Consider the following 21,825-nt stretch of genomic DNA (forward strand, 5'->3'; position numbering starts at 1 on the left):
TTGGCAAGATTTGCACTGAATATTGAATGAAACAGCTTTCTCTAATAGAGAGAAAAGCTTTTGAGCAGATTTGGGCTTGATTTCACTTAATTTGAACAGAAACACTATTTCAGCATTACTGGACTCAGAAAGCTGTAAACTGACAATCTTGATCATTGCAGTCCTAACATAAGTTTTTGTGCATATAACTTCTAACACATTAAAAACTGTCTTACAGCATTGCAGAAAACATTGTACTTCATAAGGCATAAGCTTGTTTCAGTTTGGCAAGATTTGCACTGAATATTGAATGAAACAGCTTTCTCTAATAGAGAGAAAAGCTTTTGAGCAGATTTGGGCTTGATTTCACTTAATTTGAACAGAAACACTATTTCAGCATTACTGGACTCAGAAAGCTGTAAACTGACAATCTTGATCATTGCAGTCCTAACATAAGTTTTTGTGCATATAACTTCTAACACATTAAAAACTGTCTTACAGCATTGCAGAAAACATTGTACTTCATAAGGCATAAGCTTGTTTCAGTTTGGCAAGATTTGCACTGAATACTGAATGAAACAGCTTTATCTAATAGAGAGAAAAGCTTTTGAGCAGATTTGGGCTTGATTTCACTTCATTTCAACAGAAACACTATTTCAGCATTACTGTACTCAGAAAGCTGTAAACTGACAATCTTGATCATTGAAGTCCTAACATAAGTTTTTGTGCATATAACTTCTAACACATTAAAAACTGTCTTACAGCATTGCAGAAAACATTGTACTTCATAAGACATAAGCTTGTTTCAGTTTGGCAAGATTTGCACTGAATACTGAATGAAACAGCTTTATCTAATAGAGAGAAAAGCTTTTGAGCAGATTTGGGCTTGATTTCACTTCATTTGAACAGAAACACTATTTCAGCATTACTGGACTCAGAAAGCTGTAAACTGACAATCTTGATCATTGAAGTCCTAACATGAGTTTTTGTGCATATAACTTCTAACACATTAAAAACTGTCTTACAGCATTGCAGAAAACATTGTACTTCATAAGGCATAAGCTTGTTTCAGTTTGGCAAGATTTGCACTGAATATTGAATGAAACAGCTTTATCTAATAGAGAGAAAAGCTTTTGAGCAGATTTGGGCTTGATTTCACTTCATTTCAACAGAAACACTATTTCAGCATTACTGGACTCAGAAAGCTGTAAACTGACAATCTTGATCATTGAAGTCCTAACATAAGTTTTTGTGCATATAACTTCTAACACATTAAAAACTGTCTTACAGCATTGCAGAAAACATTGTACTTCATAAGACATAAGCTTGTTTCAGTTTGGCAAGATTTGCACTGAATACTGAATGAAACAGCTTTATCTAATAGAGAGAAAAGCTTTTGAGCAGATTTGGGCTTGATTTCACTTCATTTGAACAGAAACACTATTTCAGCATTACTGGACTCAGAAAGCTGTAAACTGACAATCTTGATCATTGAAGTCCTAACATAAGTTTTTGTGCATATAACTTCTAACACATTAAAAACTGTCTTACAGCATTGCAGAAAACATTGTACTTCATAAGGCATAAGCTTGTTTCAGTTTGGCAAGATTTGCACTGAATATTGAATGAAACAGCTTTCTCTAATAGAGAGAAAAGCTTTTGAGCAGATTTGGGCTTGATTTCACTTCATTTGAACAGAAACACTATTTCAGCATTACTGGACTCAGAAAGCTGTAAACTGACAATCTTGATCATTGAAGTCCTAACATAAGTTTTTGTGCATATAACTTCTAACACATTAAAAACTGTCTTACAGCATTGCAGAAAACATTGTACTTCATAAGGCATAAGCTTGTTTCAGTTTGGCAAGATTTGCACTGAATACTGAATGAAACAGCTTTATCTAATAGAGAGAAAAGCTTTTGAGCAGATTTGGGCTTGATTTCACTTCATTTCAACAGAAACACTATTTCAGCATTACTGGACTCAGAAAGCTGTAAACTGACAATCTTGATCATTGAAGTCCTAACATAAGTTTTTGTGCATATAACTTCTAACACATTAAAAACTGTCTTACAGCATTGCAGAAAACATTGTACTTCATAAGGCATAAGCTTGTTTCAGTTTGGCAAGATTTGCACTGAATATTGAATGAAACAGCTTTCTCTAATAGAGAGAAAAGCTTTTGAGCAGATTTGGGCTTGATTTCACTTCATTTGAACAGAAACACTATTTCAACATTACTGGACTCAGAAAGCTGTAAACTGACAATCTTGATCATTGCAGTCCTAACATAAGTTTTTGTGCATATAACTTCTAACACATTAAAAACTGTCTTACAGCATTGCAGAAAACATTGTACTTCATAAGGCATAAGCTTGTTTCAGTTTGGCAAGATTTGCACTGAATACTGAATGAAACAGCTTTATCTAATAGAGAGAAAAGCTTTTGAGCAGATTTGGGCTTGATTTCACTTCATTTCAACAGAAACACTATTTCAGCATTACTGGACTCAGAAAGCTGTAAACTGACAATCTTGATCATTGAAGTCCTAACATAAGTTTTTGTGCATATAACTTCTAACACATTAAAAACTGTCTTACAGCATTGCAGAAAACATTGTACTTCATAAGGCATAAGCTTGTTTCAGTTTGGCAAGATTTGCACTGAATATTGAATGAAACAGCTTTCTCTAATAGAGAGAAAAGCTTTTGAGTAGATTCGGGCTTGATTTCACTTCATTTGAACAGAAACACTATTTCAACATTACTGGACTCAGAAAGCTGTAAACTGACAATCTTGATCATTGCAGTCCTAACATTAGTTTTTGTGCATATAACTTCTAACACATTAAAAACTGTCTTACAGCATTGCAGAAAACATTGTACTTCATAAGGCATAAGCTTGTTTCAGTTTGGCAAGATTTGCACTGAATATTGAATGAAACAGCTTTCTCTAATAGAGAGAAAAGCTTTTGAGCAGATTTGGGCTTGATTTCACTTCATTTGAACAGAAACACTATTTCAACATTACTGGACTCAGAAAGCTGTAAACTGACAATCTTGATCATTGCAGTCCTAACATTAGTTTTTGTGCATATAACTTCTAACACATTAAAAACTGTCTTACAGCATTGCAGAAAACATTGTACTTCATAAGGCATAAGCTTGTTTCAGTTTGGCAAGATTTGCACTGAATATTGAATGAAACAGCTTTCTCTAATAGAGAGAAAAGCTTTTGAGCAGATTTGGGCTTGATTTCACTTCATTTGAACAGAAACACTATTTCAACATTACTGGACTCAGAAAGCTGCAAACTGACAATCTTGATCATTGCAGTCCTAACATTAGTTTTTGTGCATATAACTTCTAACACATTAAAAACTGTCTTACAGCATTGCAGAAAACATTGTACTTCATAAGGAATAAGCTTGTTTCAGTTTGGCAAGATTTGCACTGAATATTGAATGAAACAGCTTTCTCTAATAGAGAGAAAAGCTTTTGAGCAGATTTGGGCTTGATTTCACTTCATTTGAACAGAAACACTATTTCAGCATTACTGGACTCAGAAAGCTGTAAACTGACAATCTTGATCATTGAAGTCCTAACATAAGTTTTTGTGTATATAACTTCTAACACATTAAAAACTGTCTTACAGCATTGCAGAAATCATTGTATTTCATATGGCATAAGCATCTATCAGTTTGGCAAGATTTGCACTGAATACTGAATGAAACCGCATTCTCTATTAGAGAGACAAGCTTTTGAGCAGATTTGGGCTTGATTTCACTTCATTTGAACAGAAACACTATTTCAACATTACTGGACTCAGAAAGCTGTAAACTGACAATCTTGATCATTGCAGTCCTAACATTAGTTTTTGTGTATATAACTTCTAACACATTAAAAACTGTCTTACAGCATTGCAGAAAACATTTTATTTCATAAGGCATAAGCTTGTTTCAGTTTGGCAAGATTTGCACTGAATACTGAATGAAACAGCTTTATCTAATAGAGAGAAAAGCTTTTGAGCAGATTTGGGCTTGATTTCACTTCATTTCAACAGAAACACTATTTCAGCATTACTGGACTCAGAAAGCTGTAAACTGACAATCTTGATCATTGCAGTCCTAACATAAGTTTTTGTGCATATAACTTCTAACACATTAAAGACTGTCTTACAGCATTGCAGAAAACATTGTACTTCATAAGGCATAAGCTTGTTTCAGTTTGGCAAGATTTGCACTGAATACTGAATGAAACAGCTTTATCTAATAGAGAGAAAAGCATTTGAGCAGATTTGGGCTTGATTTCACTTCATTTCAACAGAAACACTATTTCAGCATTACTGGACTCAGAAAGCTGTAAACTGACAATCTTGATCATTGCAGTCCTAACATAAGTTTTTGTGCATATAACTTCTAACACATTAAAAACTGTCTTACAGCATTGCAGAAAACATTGTACTTCATAAGGCATAAGCTTGTTTCAGTTTGGCAAGATTTGCACTGAATACTGAATGAAACAGCTTTATCTAATAGAGAGAAAAGCTTTTGAGCAGATTTGGGCTTGATTTCACTTCATTTCAACAGAAACACTATTTCAGCATTACTGTACTCAGAAAGCTGTAAACTGACAATCTTGATCATTGAAGTCCTAACATAAGTTTTTGTGCATATAACTTCTAACACATTAAAAACTGTCTTACAGCATTGCAGAAAACATTGTACTTCATAAGACATAAGCTTGTTTCAGTTTGGCAAGATTTGCACTGAATACTGAATGAAACAGCTTTATCTAATAGAGAGAAAAGCTTTTGAGCAGATTTGGGCTTGATTTCACTTCATTTCAACAGAAACACTATTTCAGCATTACTGGACTCAGAAAGCTGTAAACTGACAATCTTGATCATTGCAGTCCTAACATAAGTTTTTGTGCATATAACTTCTAACACATTAAAAACTGTCTTACAGCATTGCAGAAAACATTGTACTTCATAAGGCATAAGCTTGTTTCAGTTTGGCAAGATTTGCACTGAATACTGAATGAAACAGCTTTATCTAATAGAGAGAAAAGCATTTGAGCAGATTTGGGCTTGATTTCACTTCATTTCAACAGAAACACTATTTCAGCATTACTGGACTCAGAAAGCTGTAAACTGACAATCTTGATCATTGCAGTCCTAACATAAGTTTTTGTGCATATAACTTCTAACACATTAAAAACTGTCTTACAGCATTGCAGAAAACATTGTACTTCATAAGGCATAAGCTTGTTTCAGTTTGGCAAGATTTGCACTGAATACTGAATGAAACAGCTTTATCTAATAGAGAGAAAAGCTTTTGAGCAGATTTGGGCTTGATTTCACTTCATTTCAACAGAAACACTATTTCAGCATTACTGTACTCAGAAAGCTGTAAACTGAAAATCTTGATCATTGAAGTCCTAACATAAGTTTTTGTGCATATAACTTCTAACACATTAAAAACTGTCTTACAGCATTGCAGAAAACATTGTACTTCATAAGACATAAGCTTGTTTCAGTTTGGCAAGATTTGCACTGAATACTGAATGAAACAGCTTTATCTAATAGAGAGAAAAGCTTTTGAGCAGATTTGGGCTTGATTTCACTTCATTTCAACAGAAACACTATTTCAGCATTACTGGACTCAGAAAGCTGTAAACTGACAATCTTGATCATTGAAGTCCTAACATAAGTTTTTGTGCATATAACTTCTAACACATTAAAAACTGTCTTACAGCATTGCAGAAAACATTGTACTTCATAAGGCATAAGCTTGTTTCAGTTTGGCAAGATTTGCACTGAATATTGAATGAAACAGCTTTATCTAATAGAGAGAAAAGCTTTTGAGCAGATTTGGGCTTGATTTCACTTCATTTGAACAGAAACACTATTTCAGCATTACTGGACTCAGAAAGCTGCAAACTGACAATCTTGATCATTGCAGTCCTAACATTAGTTATTGTGCATATAACTTCTAACACATTAAAAACTGTCTTACAGCATTGCAGAAAACATTGTACTTCATAAGGAATAAGCTTGTTTCAGTTTGGCAAGATTTGCACTGAATATTGAATGAAACAGCTTTCTCTAATAGAGAGAAAAGCTTTTGAGCAGATTTGGGCTTGATTTCACTTCATTTGAACAGAAACACTATTTCAGCATTACTGGACTCAGAAAGCTGTAAACTGACAATCTTGATCATTGCAGTCCTAACATAAGTTTTTGTGCATATAACTTCTAACACATTAAAAACTGTCTTACAGCATTGCAGAAAACATTGTACTTCATAAGGCATAAGCTTGTTTCAGTTTGGCAAGATTTGCACTGAATACTGAATGAAACAGCTTTATCTAATAGAGAGAAAAGCTTTTGAGCAGATTTGGGCTTGATTTCACTTCATTTCAACAGAAACACTATTTCAGCATTACTGGACTCAGAAAGCTGTAAAATGACAATCTTGATCATTGCAGTCCTAACATAAGTTTTTGTGCATATAACTTCTAACACATTAAAAACTGTCTTACAGCATTGCAGAAAACATTGTACTTCATAAGGCATAAGCTTGTTTCAGTTTGGCAAGATTTGCACTGAATACTGAATGAAACAGCTTTATCTAATAGAGAGAAAAGCTTTTGAGCAGATTTGGGCTTGATTTCACTTCATTTCAACAGAAACACTATTTCAGCATTACTGTACTCAGAAAGCTGTAAACTGACAATCTTGATCATTGAAGTCCTAACATAAGTTTTTGTGCATATAACTTCTAACACATTAAAAACTGTCTTACAGCATTGCAGAAAACATTGTACTTCATAAGACATAAGCTTGTTTCAGTTTGGCAAGATTTGCACTGAATACTGAATGAAACAGCTTTATCTAATAGAGAGAAAAGCTTTTGAGCAGATTTGGGCTTGATTTCACTTCATTTGAACAGAAACACTATTTCAGCATTACTGGACTCAGAAAGCTGTAAACTGACAATCTTGATCATTGAAGTCCTAACATGAGTTTTTGTGCATATAACTTCTAACACATTAAAAACTGTCTTACAGCATTGCAGAAAACATTGTACTTCATAAGGCATAAGCTTGTTTCAGTTTGGCAAGATTTGCACTGAATATTGAATGAAACAGCTTTATCTAATAGAGAGAAAAGCTTTTGAGCAGATTTGGGCTTGATTTCACTTCATTTCAACAGAAACACTATTTCAGCATTACTGGACTCAGAAAGCTGTAAACTGACAATCTTGATCATTGAAGTCCTAACATAAGTTTTTGTGCATATAACTTCTAACACATTAAAAACTGTCTTACAGCATTGCAGAAAACATTGTACTTCATAAGACATAAGCTTGTTTCAGTTTGGCAAGATTTGCACTGAATACTGAATGAAACAGCTTTATCTAATAGAGAGAAAAGCTTTTGAGCAGATTTGGGCTTGATTTCACTTCATTTGAACAGAAACACTATTTCAGCATTACTGGACTCAGAAAGCTGTAAACTGACAATCTTGATCATTGAAGTCCTAACATAAGTTTTTGTGCATATAACTTCTAACACATTAAAAACTGTCTTACAGCATTGCAGAAAACATTGTACTTCATAAGGCATAAGCTTGTTTCAGTTTGGCAAGATTTGCACTGAATATTGAATGAAACAGCTTTCTCTAATAGAGAGAAAAGCTTTTGAGCAGATTTGGGCTTGATTTCACTTCATTTGAACAGAAACACTATTTCAGCATTACTGGACTCAGAAAGCTGTAAACTGACAATCTTGATCATTGAAGTCCTAACATAAGTTTTTGTGCATATAACTTCTAACACATTAAAAACTGTCTTACAGCATTGCAGAAAACATTGTACTTCATAAGGCATAAGCTTGTTTCAGTTTGGCAAGATTTGCACTGAATACTGAATGAAACAGCTTTATCTAATAGAGAGAAAAGCTTTTGAGCAGATTTGGGCTTGATTTCACTTCATTTCAACAGAAACACTATTTCAGCATTACTGGACTCAGAAAGCTGTAAACTGACAATCTTGATCATTGAAGTCCTAACATAAGTTTTTGTGCATATAACTTCTAACACATTAAAAACTGTCTTACAGCATTGCAGAAAACATTGTACTTCATAAGGCATAAGCTTGTTTCAGTTTGGCAAGATTTGCACTGAATATTGAATGAAACAGCTTTCTCTAATAGAGAGAAAAGCTTTTGAGCAGATTTGGGCTTGATTTCACTTCATTTGAACAGAAACACTATTTCAACATTACTGGACTCAGAAAGCTGTAAACTGACAATCTTGATCATTGCAGTCCTAACATAAGTTTTTGTGCATATAACTTCTAACACATTAAAAACTGTCTTACAGCATTGCAGAAAACATTGTACTTCATAAGGCATAAGCTTGTTTCAGTTTGGCAAGATTTGCACTGAATACTGAATGAAACAGCTTTATCTAATAGAGAGAAAAGCTTTTGAGCAGATTTGGGCTTGATTTCACTTCATTTCAACAGAAACACTATTTCAGCATTACTGGACTCAGAAAGCTGTAAACTGACAATCTTGATCATTGAAGTCCTAACATAAGTTTTTGTGCATATAACTTCTAACACATTAAAAACTGTCTTACAGCATTGCAGAAAACATTGTACTTCATAAGGCATAAGCTTGTTTCAGTTTGGCAAGATTTGCACTGAATATTGAATGAAACAGCTTTCTCTAATAGAGAGAAAAGCTTTTGAGTAGATTCGGGCTTGATTTCACTTCATTTGAACAGAAACACTATTTCAACATTACTGGACTCAGAAAGCTGTAAACTGACAATCTTGATCATTGCAGTCCTAACATTAGTTTTTGTGCATATAACTTCTAACACATTAAAAACTGTCTTACAGCATTGCAGAAAACATTGTACTTCATAAGGCATAAGCTTGTTTCAGTTTGGCAAGATTTGCACTGAATATTGAATGAAACAGCTTTCTCTAATAGAGAGAAAAGCTTTTGTGCAGATTTGGGCTTGATTTCACTTCATTTGAACAGAAACACTATTTCAACATTACTGGACTCAGAAAGCTGTAAACTGACAATCTTGATCATTGCAGTCCTAACATTAGTTTTTGTGCATATAACTTCTAACACATTAAAAACTGTCTTACAGCATTGCAGAAAACATTGTACTTCATAAGGCATAAGCTTGTTTCAGTTTGGCAAGATTTGCACTGAATATTGAATGAAACAGCTTTCTCTAATAGAGAGAAAAGCTTTTGAGCAGATTTGGGCTTGATTTCACTTCATTTGAACAGAAACACTATTTCAACATTACTGGACTCAGAAAGCTGCAAACTGACAATCTTGATCATTGCAGTCCTAACATTAGTTTTTGTGCATATAACTTCTAACACATTAAAAACTGTCTTACAGCATTGCAGAAAACATTGTACTTCATAAGGAATAAGCTTGTTTCAGTTTGGCAAGATTTGCACTGAATATTGAATGAAACAGCTTTCTCTAATAGAGAGAAAAGCTTTTGAGCAGATTTGGGCTTGATTTCACTTCATTTGAACAGAAACACTATTTCAGCATTACTGGACTCAGAAAGCTGTAAACTGACAATCTTGATCATTGAAGTCCTAACATAAGTTTTTGTGTATATAACTTCTAACACATTAAAAACTGTCTTACAGCATTGCAGAAATCATTGTATTTCATATGGCATAAGCATCTATCAGTTTGGCAAGATTTGCACTGAATACTGAATGAAACCGCATTCTCTATTAGAGAGACAAGCTTTTGAGCAGATTTGGGCTTGATTTCACTTCATTTGAACAGAAACACTATTTCAACATTACTGGACTCAGAAAGCTGTAAACTGACAATCTTGATCATTGCAGTCCTAACATTAGTTTTTGTGTATATAACTTCTAACACATTAAAAACTGTCTTACAGCATTGCAGAAAACATTTTATTTCATAAGGCATAAGCTTGTTTCAGTTTGGCAAGATTTGCACTGAATACTGAATGAAACAGCTTTATCTAATAGAGAGAAAAGCTTTTGAGCAGATTTGGGCTTGATTTCACTTCATTTCAACAGAAACACTATTTCAGCATTACTGGACTCAGAAAGCTGTAAACTGACAATCTTGATCATTGCAGTCCTAACATAAGTTTTTGTGCATATAACTTCTAACACATTAAAGACTGTCTTACAGCATTGCAGAAAACATTGTACTTCATAAGGCATAAGCTTGTTTCAGTTTGGCAAGATTTGCACTGAATACTGAATGAAACAGCTTTATCTAATAGAGAGAAAAGCATTTGAGCAGATTTGGGCTTGATTTCACTTCATTTCAACAGAAACACTATTTCAGCATTACTGGACTCAGAAAGCTGTAAACTGACAATCTTGATCATTGCAGTCCTAACATAAGTTTTTGTGCATATAACTTCTAACACATTAAAAACTGTCTTACAGCATTGCAGAAAACATTGTACTTCATAAGGCATAAGCTTGTTTCAGTTTGGCAAGATTTGCACTGAATACTGAATGAAACAGCTTTATCTAATAGAGAGAAAAGCTTTTGAGCAGATTTGGGCTTGATTTCACTTCATTTCAACAGAAACACTATTTCAGCATTACTGTACTCAGAAAGCTGTAAACTGACAATCTTGATCATTGAAGTCCTAACATAAGTTTTTGTGCATATAACTTCTAACACATTAAAAACTGTCTTACAGCATTGCAGAAAACATTGTACTTCATAAGACATAAGCTTGTTTCAGTTTGGCAAGATTTGCACTGAATACTGAATGAAACAGCTTTATCTAATAGAGAGAAAAGCTTTTGAGCAGATTTGGGCTTGATTTCACTTCATTTCAACAGAAACACTATTTCAGCATTACTGGACTCAGAAAGCTGTAAACTGACAATCTTGATCATTGCAGTCCTAACATAAGTTTTTGTGCATATAACTTCTAACACATTAAAAACTGTCTTACAGCATTGCAGAAAACATTGTACTTCATAAGGCATAAGCTTGTTTCAGTTTGGCAAGATTTGCACTGAATACTGAATGAAACAGCTTTATCTAATAGAGAGAAAAGCATTTGAGCAGATTTGGGCTTGATTTCACTTCATTTCAACAGAAACACTATTTCAGCATTACTGGACTCAGAAAGCTGTAAACTGACAATCTTGATCATTGCAGTCCTAACATAAGTTTTTGTGCATATAACTTCTAACACATTAAAAACTGTCTTACAGCATTGCAGAAAACATTGTACTTCATAAGGCATAAGCTTGTTTCAGTTTGGCAAGATTTGCACTGAATACTGAATGAAACAGCTTTATCTAATAGAGAGAAAAGCTTTTGAGCAGATTTGGGCTTGATTTCACTTCATTTCAACAGAAACACTATTTCAGCATTACTGTACTCAGAAAGCTGTAAACTGAAAATCTTGATCATTGAAGTCCTAACATAAGTTTTTGTGCATATAACTTCTAACACATTAAAAACTGTCTTACAGCATTGCAGAAAACATTGTACTTCATAAGACATAAGCTTGTTTCAGTTTGGCAAGATTTGCACTGAATACTGAATGAAACAGCTTTATCTAATAGAGAGAAAAGCTTTTGAGCAGATTTGGGCTTGATTTCACTTCATTTCAACAGAAACACTATTTCAGCATTACTGGACTCAGAAAGCTGTAAACTGACAATCTTGATCATTGAAGTCCTAAAATAAGTTTTTGTGCATATAACTTCTAACACATTAAAAACTGTCTTACAGCATTGCAGAAAACATTGTACTTCATAAGGCATAAGCTTGTTTCAGTTTGGCAAGATTTGCACTGAATATTGAATGAAACAGCTTTATCTAATAGAGAGAAAAGCTTTTGAGCAGATTTGGGCTTGATTTCACTTCATTTGAACAGAAACACTATTTCAGCATTACTGGACTCAGAAAGCTGCAAACTGACAATCTTGATCATTGCAGTCCTAACATTAGTTATTGTGCATATAACTTCTAACACATTAAAAACTGTCTTACAGCATTGCAGAAAACATTGTACTTCATAAGGAATAAGCTTGTTTCAGTTTGGCAAGATTTGCACTGAATATTGAATGAAACAGCTTTCTCTAATAGAGAGAAAAGCTTTTGAGCAGATTTGGGCTTGATTTCACTTCATTTGAACAGAAACACTATTTCAGCATTACTGGACTCAGAAAGCTGTAAACTGACAATCTTGATCATTGAAGTCCTAACATAAGTTTTTGTGTATATAACTTCTAACACATTAAAAACTGTCTTACAGCATTGCAGAAATCATTGTATTTCATATGGCATAAGCATCTATCAGTTTGGCAAGATTTGCACTGAATACTGAATGAAACCGCATTCTCTATTAGAGAGACAAGCTTTTGAGCAGATTTGGGCTTGATTTCACTTCATTTGAACAGAAACACTATTTCAACATTACTGGACTCAGAAAGCTGTAAACTGACAATCTTGATCATTGCAGTCCTAACATTAGTTTTTGTGTATATAACTTTTAACACATTAAAAACTGTCTTACAGCATTGCAGAAAACATTTTATTTCATAAGGCATAAGCTTGTTTCAGTTTGGCAAGATTTGCACTGAATACTGAATGAAACAGCTTTATCTAATAGAGAGAAAAGCTTTTGAGCAGATTTGGGCTTGATTTCACTTCATTTCAACAGAAACACTATTTCAGCATTACTGGACTCAGAAAGCTGTAAACTGACAATCTTGATCATTGCAGTCCTAACATAAGTTTTTGTGCATATAACTTCTAACACATTAAAAACTGTCTTACAGCATTGCAGAAAACATTGTACTTCATAAGGCATAAGCTTGTTTCAGTTTGGCAAGATTTGCACTGAATACTGAATGAAACAGCTTTATCTAATAGAGAGAAAAGCTTTTGAGCAGATTTGGGCTTGATTTCACTTCATTTCAACAGAAACACTATTTCAGCATTACTGGACTCAGAAAGCTGTAAACTGACAATCTTGATCATTGCAGTCCTAAAACATTAAAAACTGTCTTACAGCATTGCAGAAAACATTGTACTTCATAAGGCATAAGCTTGTTTCAGTTTGGCAAGATTTGCACTGAATATTGAATGAAACAGCTTTCTCTAATAGAGAGAAAAGCTTTTGAGCAGATTTGGGCTTGATTTCACTTCATTTGAACAGAAACACTATTTCAACATTACTGCACTCAGAAAGCTGTAAACTGACAATCTTGATAATTGCAGTCCTAACATAAGTTTTTGTGCATATAACTTCTAACACATTAAAAACTGTCTTACAGCATTGCAGAAAACATTGTACTTCATAAGGCATAAGCTTGTTTCAGTTTGGCAAGATTTGCACTGAATACTGAATGAAACAGCTTTATCTAATAGAGAGAAAAGCTTTTGAGCAGATTTGGGCTTGATTTCACTTCATTTGAACAGAAACACTATTTCAGCATTACTGGACTCAGAAAGCTGTAAACTGACAATCTTGATCATTGCAGTCCTAACATAGGTTTTTGTGCATATAACTTCTAACACATTAAAAACTGTCTTACAGCATTGCAGAAAACATTGTACTTCATAAGACATAAGCATGTTTCAGTTTGGCAAGATTTGCACTGAATACTGAATGAAACAGCTTTCTCTAATAGAGAGAAAAGCTTTTGAGCAGATTTGGGCTTGATTTCACTTCATTTGAACAGAAACACTATTTCAGCATTACTGGACTCAGAAAGCTGTAAACTGACAATCTTGATCATTGAAGTCCTAACATAAGTTTTTGTGTATATAACTTCTAACACATTAAAAACAGTCTTACAGCATTGCAGAAATCATTGTATTTCATATGGCATAAGCATCTATCAGTTTGGCAAGATTTGCACTGAATACTGAATGAAACCGCATTCTCTATTAGAGAGACAAGCTTTTGAGCAGATTTGGGCTTGATTTCACTTCATTTGAACAGAAACACTATTTCAACATTACTGGACTCAGAAAGCTGTAAACTGACAATCTTGATCATTGCAGTCCTAACATTAGTTTTTGTGTATATAACTTCTAACACATTAAAAACTGTCTTACAGCATTGCCGAAAACATTTTATTTCATAAGACATAAGCAACTTTCAGTTTGGCAAGATTTGCACTGAATACTGAATGAAACAGCTTTCTCTAATAGAGAGAAAAGCTTTTGAGCAGATTTGGGCTTGATTTCACTTCATTTGAACAGAAACACTATTTCAGCATTACTGGACTCAGAAAGCTGTAAACTGACAATCTTGATCATTGAAGTCCTAACATAAGTTTTTGTGCATATAACTTCTAACACATTAAAAACTGTCTTACAGCATTGCAGAAAACATTGTACTTCATAAGGCATAAGCTTGTTTCAGTTTGGCAAGATTTGCACTGAATACTGAATGAAACAGCTTTATCTAATAGAGAGAAAAGCTTTTGAGCAGATTTGGGCTTGATTTCACTTCATTTCAACAGAAACACTATTTCAGCATTACTGGACTCAGAAAGCTGTAAACTGACAATCTTGATCATTGAAGTCCTAACATAAGTTTTTGTGCATATAACTTCTAACACATTAAAAACTGTCTTACAGCATTGCAGAAAACATTGTACTTCATAAGACAAAAGCTTGTTTCAGTTTGGCAAGATTTGCACTGAATACTGAATGAAACAGCTTTATCTAATAGAGAGAAAAGCTTTTGAGCAGATTTGGGCTTGATTTCACTTCATTTCAACAGAAACACTATTTCAGCATTACTGGACTCAGAAAGCTGTAAACTGACAATCTTGATCATTGAAGTCCTAACATAAGTTTTTGTGCATATAACTTCTAACACATTAAAAACTGTCTTACAGCATTGCAGAAAACATTGTACTTCATAAGGCATAAGCTTGTTTCAGTTTGGCAAGATTTGCACTGAATATTGAATGAAACAGCTTTCTCTAATAGAGAGAAAAGCTTTTGAGCAGATTTGGGCTTGATTTCACTTCATTTGAACAGAAACACTATTTCAACATTACTGGACTCAGAAAGCTGTAAACTGACAATCTTGATCATTGCAGTCCTAACATAAGTTTTTGTGCATATAACTTCTAACACATTAAAAACTGTCTTACAGCATTGAAGAAAACATTGTACTTCATAAGGCATAAGCTTGTTTCAGTTTGGCAAGATTTGCACTGAATACTGAATGAAACAGCTTTATCTAATAGAGAGAAAAGCTTTTGAGCAGATTTGGGCTTGATTTCACTTGATTTGAACAGAAACACTATTTCAGCATTACTGGACTCAGAAAGCTGTAAACTGACAATCTTGATCATTGCAGTCCTAACATAAGTTTTTGTGCATATAACTTCTAACACATTAAAAACTGTCTTACAGCATTGCAGAAAACATTGTACTTCATAAGGCATAAGCTTGTTTCAGTATGGCAAGATTTGCACTGAATATTGAATGAAACAGCTTTATCTAATAGAGAGAAAAGCTTTTGAGCAGATTTGGGCTTGATTTCACTTCATTTCAACAGAAACACTATTTCAGCATTACTGGACTCAGAAAGCTGTAAACTGACAATCTTGATCATTGAAGTCCTAACATAAGTTTTTGTGCATATAACTTCTAACACATTAAAAACTGTCTTACAGCATTGCAGAAAACATTGTACTTCATAAGACATAAGCTTGTTTCAGTTTGGCAAGATTTGCACTGAATACTGAATGAAACAGCTTTATCTAATAGAGAGAAAAGCTTTTGAGCAGATTTGGGCTTGATTTCACTTCATTTCAACAGAAACACTATTTCAGCATTACTGGACTCAGAAAGCTGTAAACTGACAATCTTGATCATTGAAGTCCTAACATAAGTTTTTGTGCATATAACTTCTAACACATTAAAAACTGTCTTACAGCATTGCAGAAAACATTGTACTTCATAAGGCATAAGCTTGTTTCAGTTTGGCAAGATTTGCACTGAATATTGAATGAAACAGCTTTATCTAATAGAGAGAAAAGCTTTTGAGCAGATTTGGGCTTGATTTCACTTCATTTCAACAGAAACACTATATCAGCATTACTGGACTCAGAAAGCTGTAAACTGACAATCTTGATCATTGAAGTCCTAACATAAGTTTTTGTGCATATAACTTCTAACACATTAAAAACTGTCTTACAGCATTGCAGAAAACATTGTACTTCATAAGGCATAAGCTTGTTTCAGTTTGGCAAGATTTGCACTGAATATTGAATGAAACACCTTTCTCTAATAGAGAAAAAAGCTTTTGAGCAGATTTGGGCTTGATTTCACTTCATTTCAACAGAAACACTATTTCAGCATTACTGGACTCAGAAAGCTGTAAACTGACAATCTTGATCATTGAAGTCCTAACATAAGTTTTTGTGCATATAACTTCTAACACATTAAAAACTGTCTTACAGCATTGCAGAAAACATTGTACTTCATAAGGCATAAGCTTGTTTCAGTTTGGCAAGATTTGCACTGAATATTGAATGAAACAGCTTTATCTAATAGAGAGAAAAGCTTTTGAGCAGATTTGGGCTTGATTTCACTTCATTTCAACAGAAACACTATATCAGCATTACTGGACTCAGAAAGCTGTAAACTGACAATCTTGATCATTGAAGTCCTAACATAAGTTTTTGTGCATATAACTTCTAACACATTAAAAACTGTCTTACAGCATTGCAGAAAACATTGTACTTCATAAGGCATAAGCTTGTTTCAGTTTGGCAAGATTTGCACTGAATATTGAATGAAACACCTTTCTCTAATAGAGAAAAAAGCTTTTGAGCAGATTTGGGCTTGATTTCACTTCATTTGAACAGAAACACTATTTCAACATTACTGGACTCAGAAAGCTGTAAACTGACAATCTTGATCATTGCAGTCCTAACATTAGTTTTTGTGTATATAACTTCTAACACATTAAAAACTGTCTTACAGCATTGCAGAAAACATTGTACTTCATAAGGCATAAGCTTGTTTCAGTTTGGCAAGATTTGCACTGAATATTGAATGAAACAGCTTTATCTAATAGAGAGAAAAGCTTTTGAGCAGATTTGGGCTTGATTTCACTTCATTTGAACAGAAACACTATTTCAACATTACTGGACTCAGAAAGCTGTAAACTGACAATCTTGATCATTGCAGTCCTAACATAAGTTTTTGTGCATATAACTTCTAACACATTAAAAACTGTCTTACAGCATTGCAGAAAACATTGTACTTCATAAGGCATAAGCTTGTTTCAGTTTGGCAAGATTTGCACTGAATACTGATTGAAACAGCTTTATCTAATAGAGAGAAAAGCTTTTGAGCAGATTTGGGCTTGATTTCACTTCATTTCAACAGAAACACTATTTCAGCATTACTGGACTCAGAAAGCTGTAAACTGACAATCTTGATCATTGAAGTCCTAACATAAGTTTTTGTGCATATAACTTCTAACACATTAAAAACTGTCTTACAGCATTGCAGAAAACATTGTACTTCATAAGACAAAAGCTTGTTTCAGTTTGGCAAGATTTGCACTGAATACTGAATGAAACAGCTTTATCTAATAGAGAGAAAAGCTTTTGAGCAGATTTGGGCTTGATTTCACTTCATTTCAACAGAAACACTATTTCAGCATTACTGGACTCAGAAAGCTGTAAACTGACAATCTTGATCATTGAAGTCCTAACATAAGTTTTTGTGCATATAACTTCTAACACATTAAAAACTGTCTTACAGCATTGCAGAAAACATTGTACTTCATAAGGCATAAGCTTGTTTCAGTATGGCAAGATTTGCACTGAATATTGAATGAAAAAGCTTTATCTAATAGAGAGAAAAGCTTTTGAGCAGATTTGGGCTTGATTTCACTTCATTTCAACAGAAACACTATTTCAGCATTACTGGACTCAGAAAGCTGTAAACTGACAATCTTGATCATTGAAGTCCTAACATAAGTTTTTGTGCATATAACTTCTAACACATTAAAAACTGTCTTACAGCATTGCAGAAAACATTGTACTTCATAAGACATAAGCTTGTTTCAGTTTGGCAAGATTTGCACTGAATACTGAATGAAACAGCTTTATCTAATAGAGAGAAAAGCTTTTGAGCAGATTTGGGCTTGATTTCACTTCATTTCAACAGAAACACTATTTCAGCATTACTGGACTCAGAAAGCTGTAAACTGACAATCTTGATCATTGAAGTCCTAACATAAGTTTTTGTGCATATAACTTCTAACACATTAAAAACTGTCTTACAGCATTGCAGAAAACATTGTACTTCATAAGGCATAAGCCTGTTTCAGTTTGGCAAGATTTGCACTGAATATTGAATGAAACAGCTTTCTCTAATAGAGAGAAAAGCTTTTGAGCAGATTTGGGCTTGATTTCACTTCATTTGAACAGAAACACTATTTCAACATTACTGGACTCAGAAAGCTGTAAACTGACAATCTTGATCATTGCAGTCCTAACATTAGTTTTTGTGCATATAACTTCTAACACATTAAAAACTGTCTTACAGCATTGCAGAAAACATTGTACTTCATAAGGCATAAGCTTGTTTCAGTTTGGCAAGATTTGCACTGAATATTGAATGAAACAGCTTTCTCTAATAGAGAGAAAAGCTTTTGAGCAGATTTGGGCTTGATTTCACTTCATTTGAACAGAAACACTATTTCAACATTACTGGACTCAGAAAGCTGTAAACTGACAATCTTGATCATTGCAGTCCTAACATTAGTTTTTGTGTATATAACTTCTAACACATTAAAAACTGTCTTACAGCATTGCAGAAAACATTTTATTTCATAAGACATAAGCATGTTTCAGTTTGGCAAGATTTGCACTGAATACTGAATGAAACAGCTTTCTCTAATAGAGAGAAAAGCTTTTGAGCAGATTTGGGCTTGATTTCACTTCATTTGAACAGAAACACTATTTCAGCATTACTGGACTCAGAAAGCTGTAAACTGACAATCTTGATCATTGAAGTCCTAACATTAGTTTTTGTGCATATAACTTCTAACACATTAAAAACTGTCTTACAGCATTGCAGAAAACATTGTACTTCATAAGGCATAAGCTTGTTTCAGTTTGGCAAGATTTGCACTGAATATTGAATGAAACACCTTTCTCTAATAGAGAAAAAAGCTTTTGAGCAGATTTGGGCTTGATTTCACTTCATTTGAACAGAAACACTATTTCAACATTACTGGACTCAGAAAGCTGTAAACTGACAATCTTGATCATTGCAGTCCTAACATTAGTTTTTGTGTATATAACTTCTAACACATTAAAAACTGTCTTACAGCATTGCAGAAAACATTGTACTTCATAAGGCATAAGCTTGTTTCAGTTTGGCAAGATTTGCACTGAATATTGAATGAAACAGCTTTATCTAATAGAGAGAAAAGCTTTTGAGCAGATTTGGGCTTGATTTCACTTCATTTGAACAGAAACACTATTTCAACATTACTGGACTCAGAAAGCTGTAAACTGACAATCTTGATCATTGCAGTCCTAACATAAGTTTTTGTGCATATAACTTCTAACACATTAAAAACTGTCTTACAGCATTGCAGAAAACATTGTACTTCATAAGGCATAAGCTTGTTTCAGTTTGGCAAGATTTGCACTGAATACTGATTGAAACAGCTTTATCTAATAGAGAGAAAAGCTTTTGAGCAGATTTGGGCTTGATTTCACTTCATTTCAACAGAAACACTATTTCAGCATTACTGGACTCAGAAAGCTGTAAACTGACAATCTTGATCATTGAAGTCCTAACATAAGTTTTTGTGCATATAACTTCTAACACATTAAAAACTGTCTTACAGCATTGCAGAAAACATTGTACTTCATAAGGCATAAGCTTGTTTCAGTTTGGCAAGATTTGCACTGAATATTGAATGAAACACCTTTCTCTAATAGAGAAAAAAGCTTTTGAGCAGATTTGGGCTTGATTTCACTTCATTTCAACAGAAACACTATTTCAGCATTACTGGACTCAGAAAGCTGTAAACTGACAATCTTGATCATTGAAGTCCTAACATAAGTTTTTGTGCATATAACTTCTAACACATTAAAAACTGTCTTACAGCATTGCAGAAAACATTGTACTTCATAAGGCATAAGCTTGTTTCAGTTTGGCAAGATTTGCACTGAATATTGAATGAAACAGCTTTATCTAATAGAGAGAAAAGCTTTTGAGCAGATTTGGGCTTGATTTCACTTCATTTCAACAGAAACACTATATCAGCATTACTGGACTCAGAAAGCTGTAAACTGACAATCTTGATCATTGAAGTCCTAACATAAGTTTTTGTGCATATAACTTCTAACACATTAAAAACTGTCTTACAGCATTGCAGAAAACATTGTACTTCATAAGGCATAAGCTTGTTTCAGTTTGGCAAGATTTGCACTGAATATTGAATGAAACACCTTTCTCTAATAGAGAAAAAAGCTTTTGAGCAGATTTGGGCTTGATTTCACTTCATTTGAACAGAAACACTATTTCAACATTACTGGACTCAGAAAGCTGTAAACTGACAATCTTGATCATTGCAGTCCTAACATTAGTTTTTGTGTATATAACTTCTAACACATTAAAAACTGTCTTACAGCATTGCAGAAAACATTGTACTTCATAAGGCATAAGCTTGTTTCAGTTTGGCAAGATTTGCACTGAATATTGAATGAAACAGCTTTATCTAATAGAGAGAAAAGCTTTTGAGCAGATTTGGGCTTGATTTCACTTCATTTGAACAGAAACACTATTTCAACATTACTGGACTCAGAAAGCTGTAAACTGACAATCTTGATCATTGCAGTCCTAACATAAGTTTTTGTGCATATAACTTCTAACACATTAAAAACTGTCTTACAGCATTGCAGAAAACATTGTACTTCATAAGGCATAAGCTTGTTTCAGTTTGGCAAGATTTGCACTGAATACTGATTGAAACAGCTTTATCTAATAGAGAGAAAAGCTTTTGAGCAGATTTGGGCTTGATTTCACTTCATTTCAACAGAAACACTATTTCAGCATTACTGGACTCAGAAAGCTGTAAACTGACAATCTTGATCATTGCAGTCCTAACATTAGTTTTTGTGTATATAACTTCTAACACATTAAAAACTGTCTTACAGCATTGCAGAAAACATTGTACTTCATAAGGCATAAGCTTGTTTCAGTTTGGCAAGATTTGCAATGAATACTGAATGAAACAGCTTTATCTAATAGAGAGAAAAGCATTTGAGCAGATTTGGGCTTGATTTCACTTCATTTCAACAGAAACACTATTTCAGCATTACTGGACTCAGAAAGCTGTAAACTGACAATCTTGATCATTGCAGTCCTAACATAAGTTTTTGTGCATATAACTTCTAACACATTAAAAACTGTCTTACAGCATTGCAGAAAACATTGTACTTCATAAGGCATAAGCTTGTTTCAGTTTGGCAAGATTTGCACTGAATACTGAATGAAACAGCTTTATCTAATAGAGAGAAAAGCTTTTGAGCAGATTTGGGCTTGATTTCACTTCATTTCAACAGAAACACTATTTCAGCATTACTGTACTCAGAAAGCTGTAAACTGACAATCTTGATCATTGAAGTCCTAACATAAGTTTTTGTGCATATAACTTCTAACACATTAAAAACTGTCTTACAGCATTGCAGAAAACATTGTACTTCATAAGACATAAGCTTGTTTCAGTTTGGCAAGATTTGCACTGAATACT

The 21,825-nt window shown here is 33.7% G+C and overlaps 1 protein-coding gene across 1 annotated transcript in view; it reads right to left on the bottom strand.

The window, feature by feature from the left end:
- Positions 1-21,825, bottom strand: part of LOC127943014 (transcription factor Sp8-like) — a 151,069-nt gene that overhangs the window by 127,058 nt on the left and 2,186 nt on the right. The window lies entirely within an intron of this gene.

The sequence above is a fragment of the Carassius gibelio genome, chromosome A22 (assembly GCF_023724105.1).
Source record: "Carassius gibelio isolate Cgi1373 ecotype wild population from Czech Republic chromosome A22, carGib1.2-hapl.c, whole genome shotgun sequence".
Classification (NCBI taxonomy): Eukaryota; Metazoa; Chordata; class Actinopteri; order Cypriniformes; family Cyprinidae; genus Carassius; species Carassius gibelio.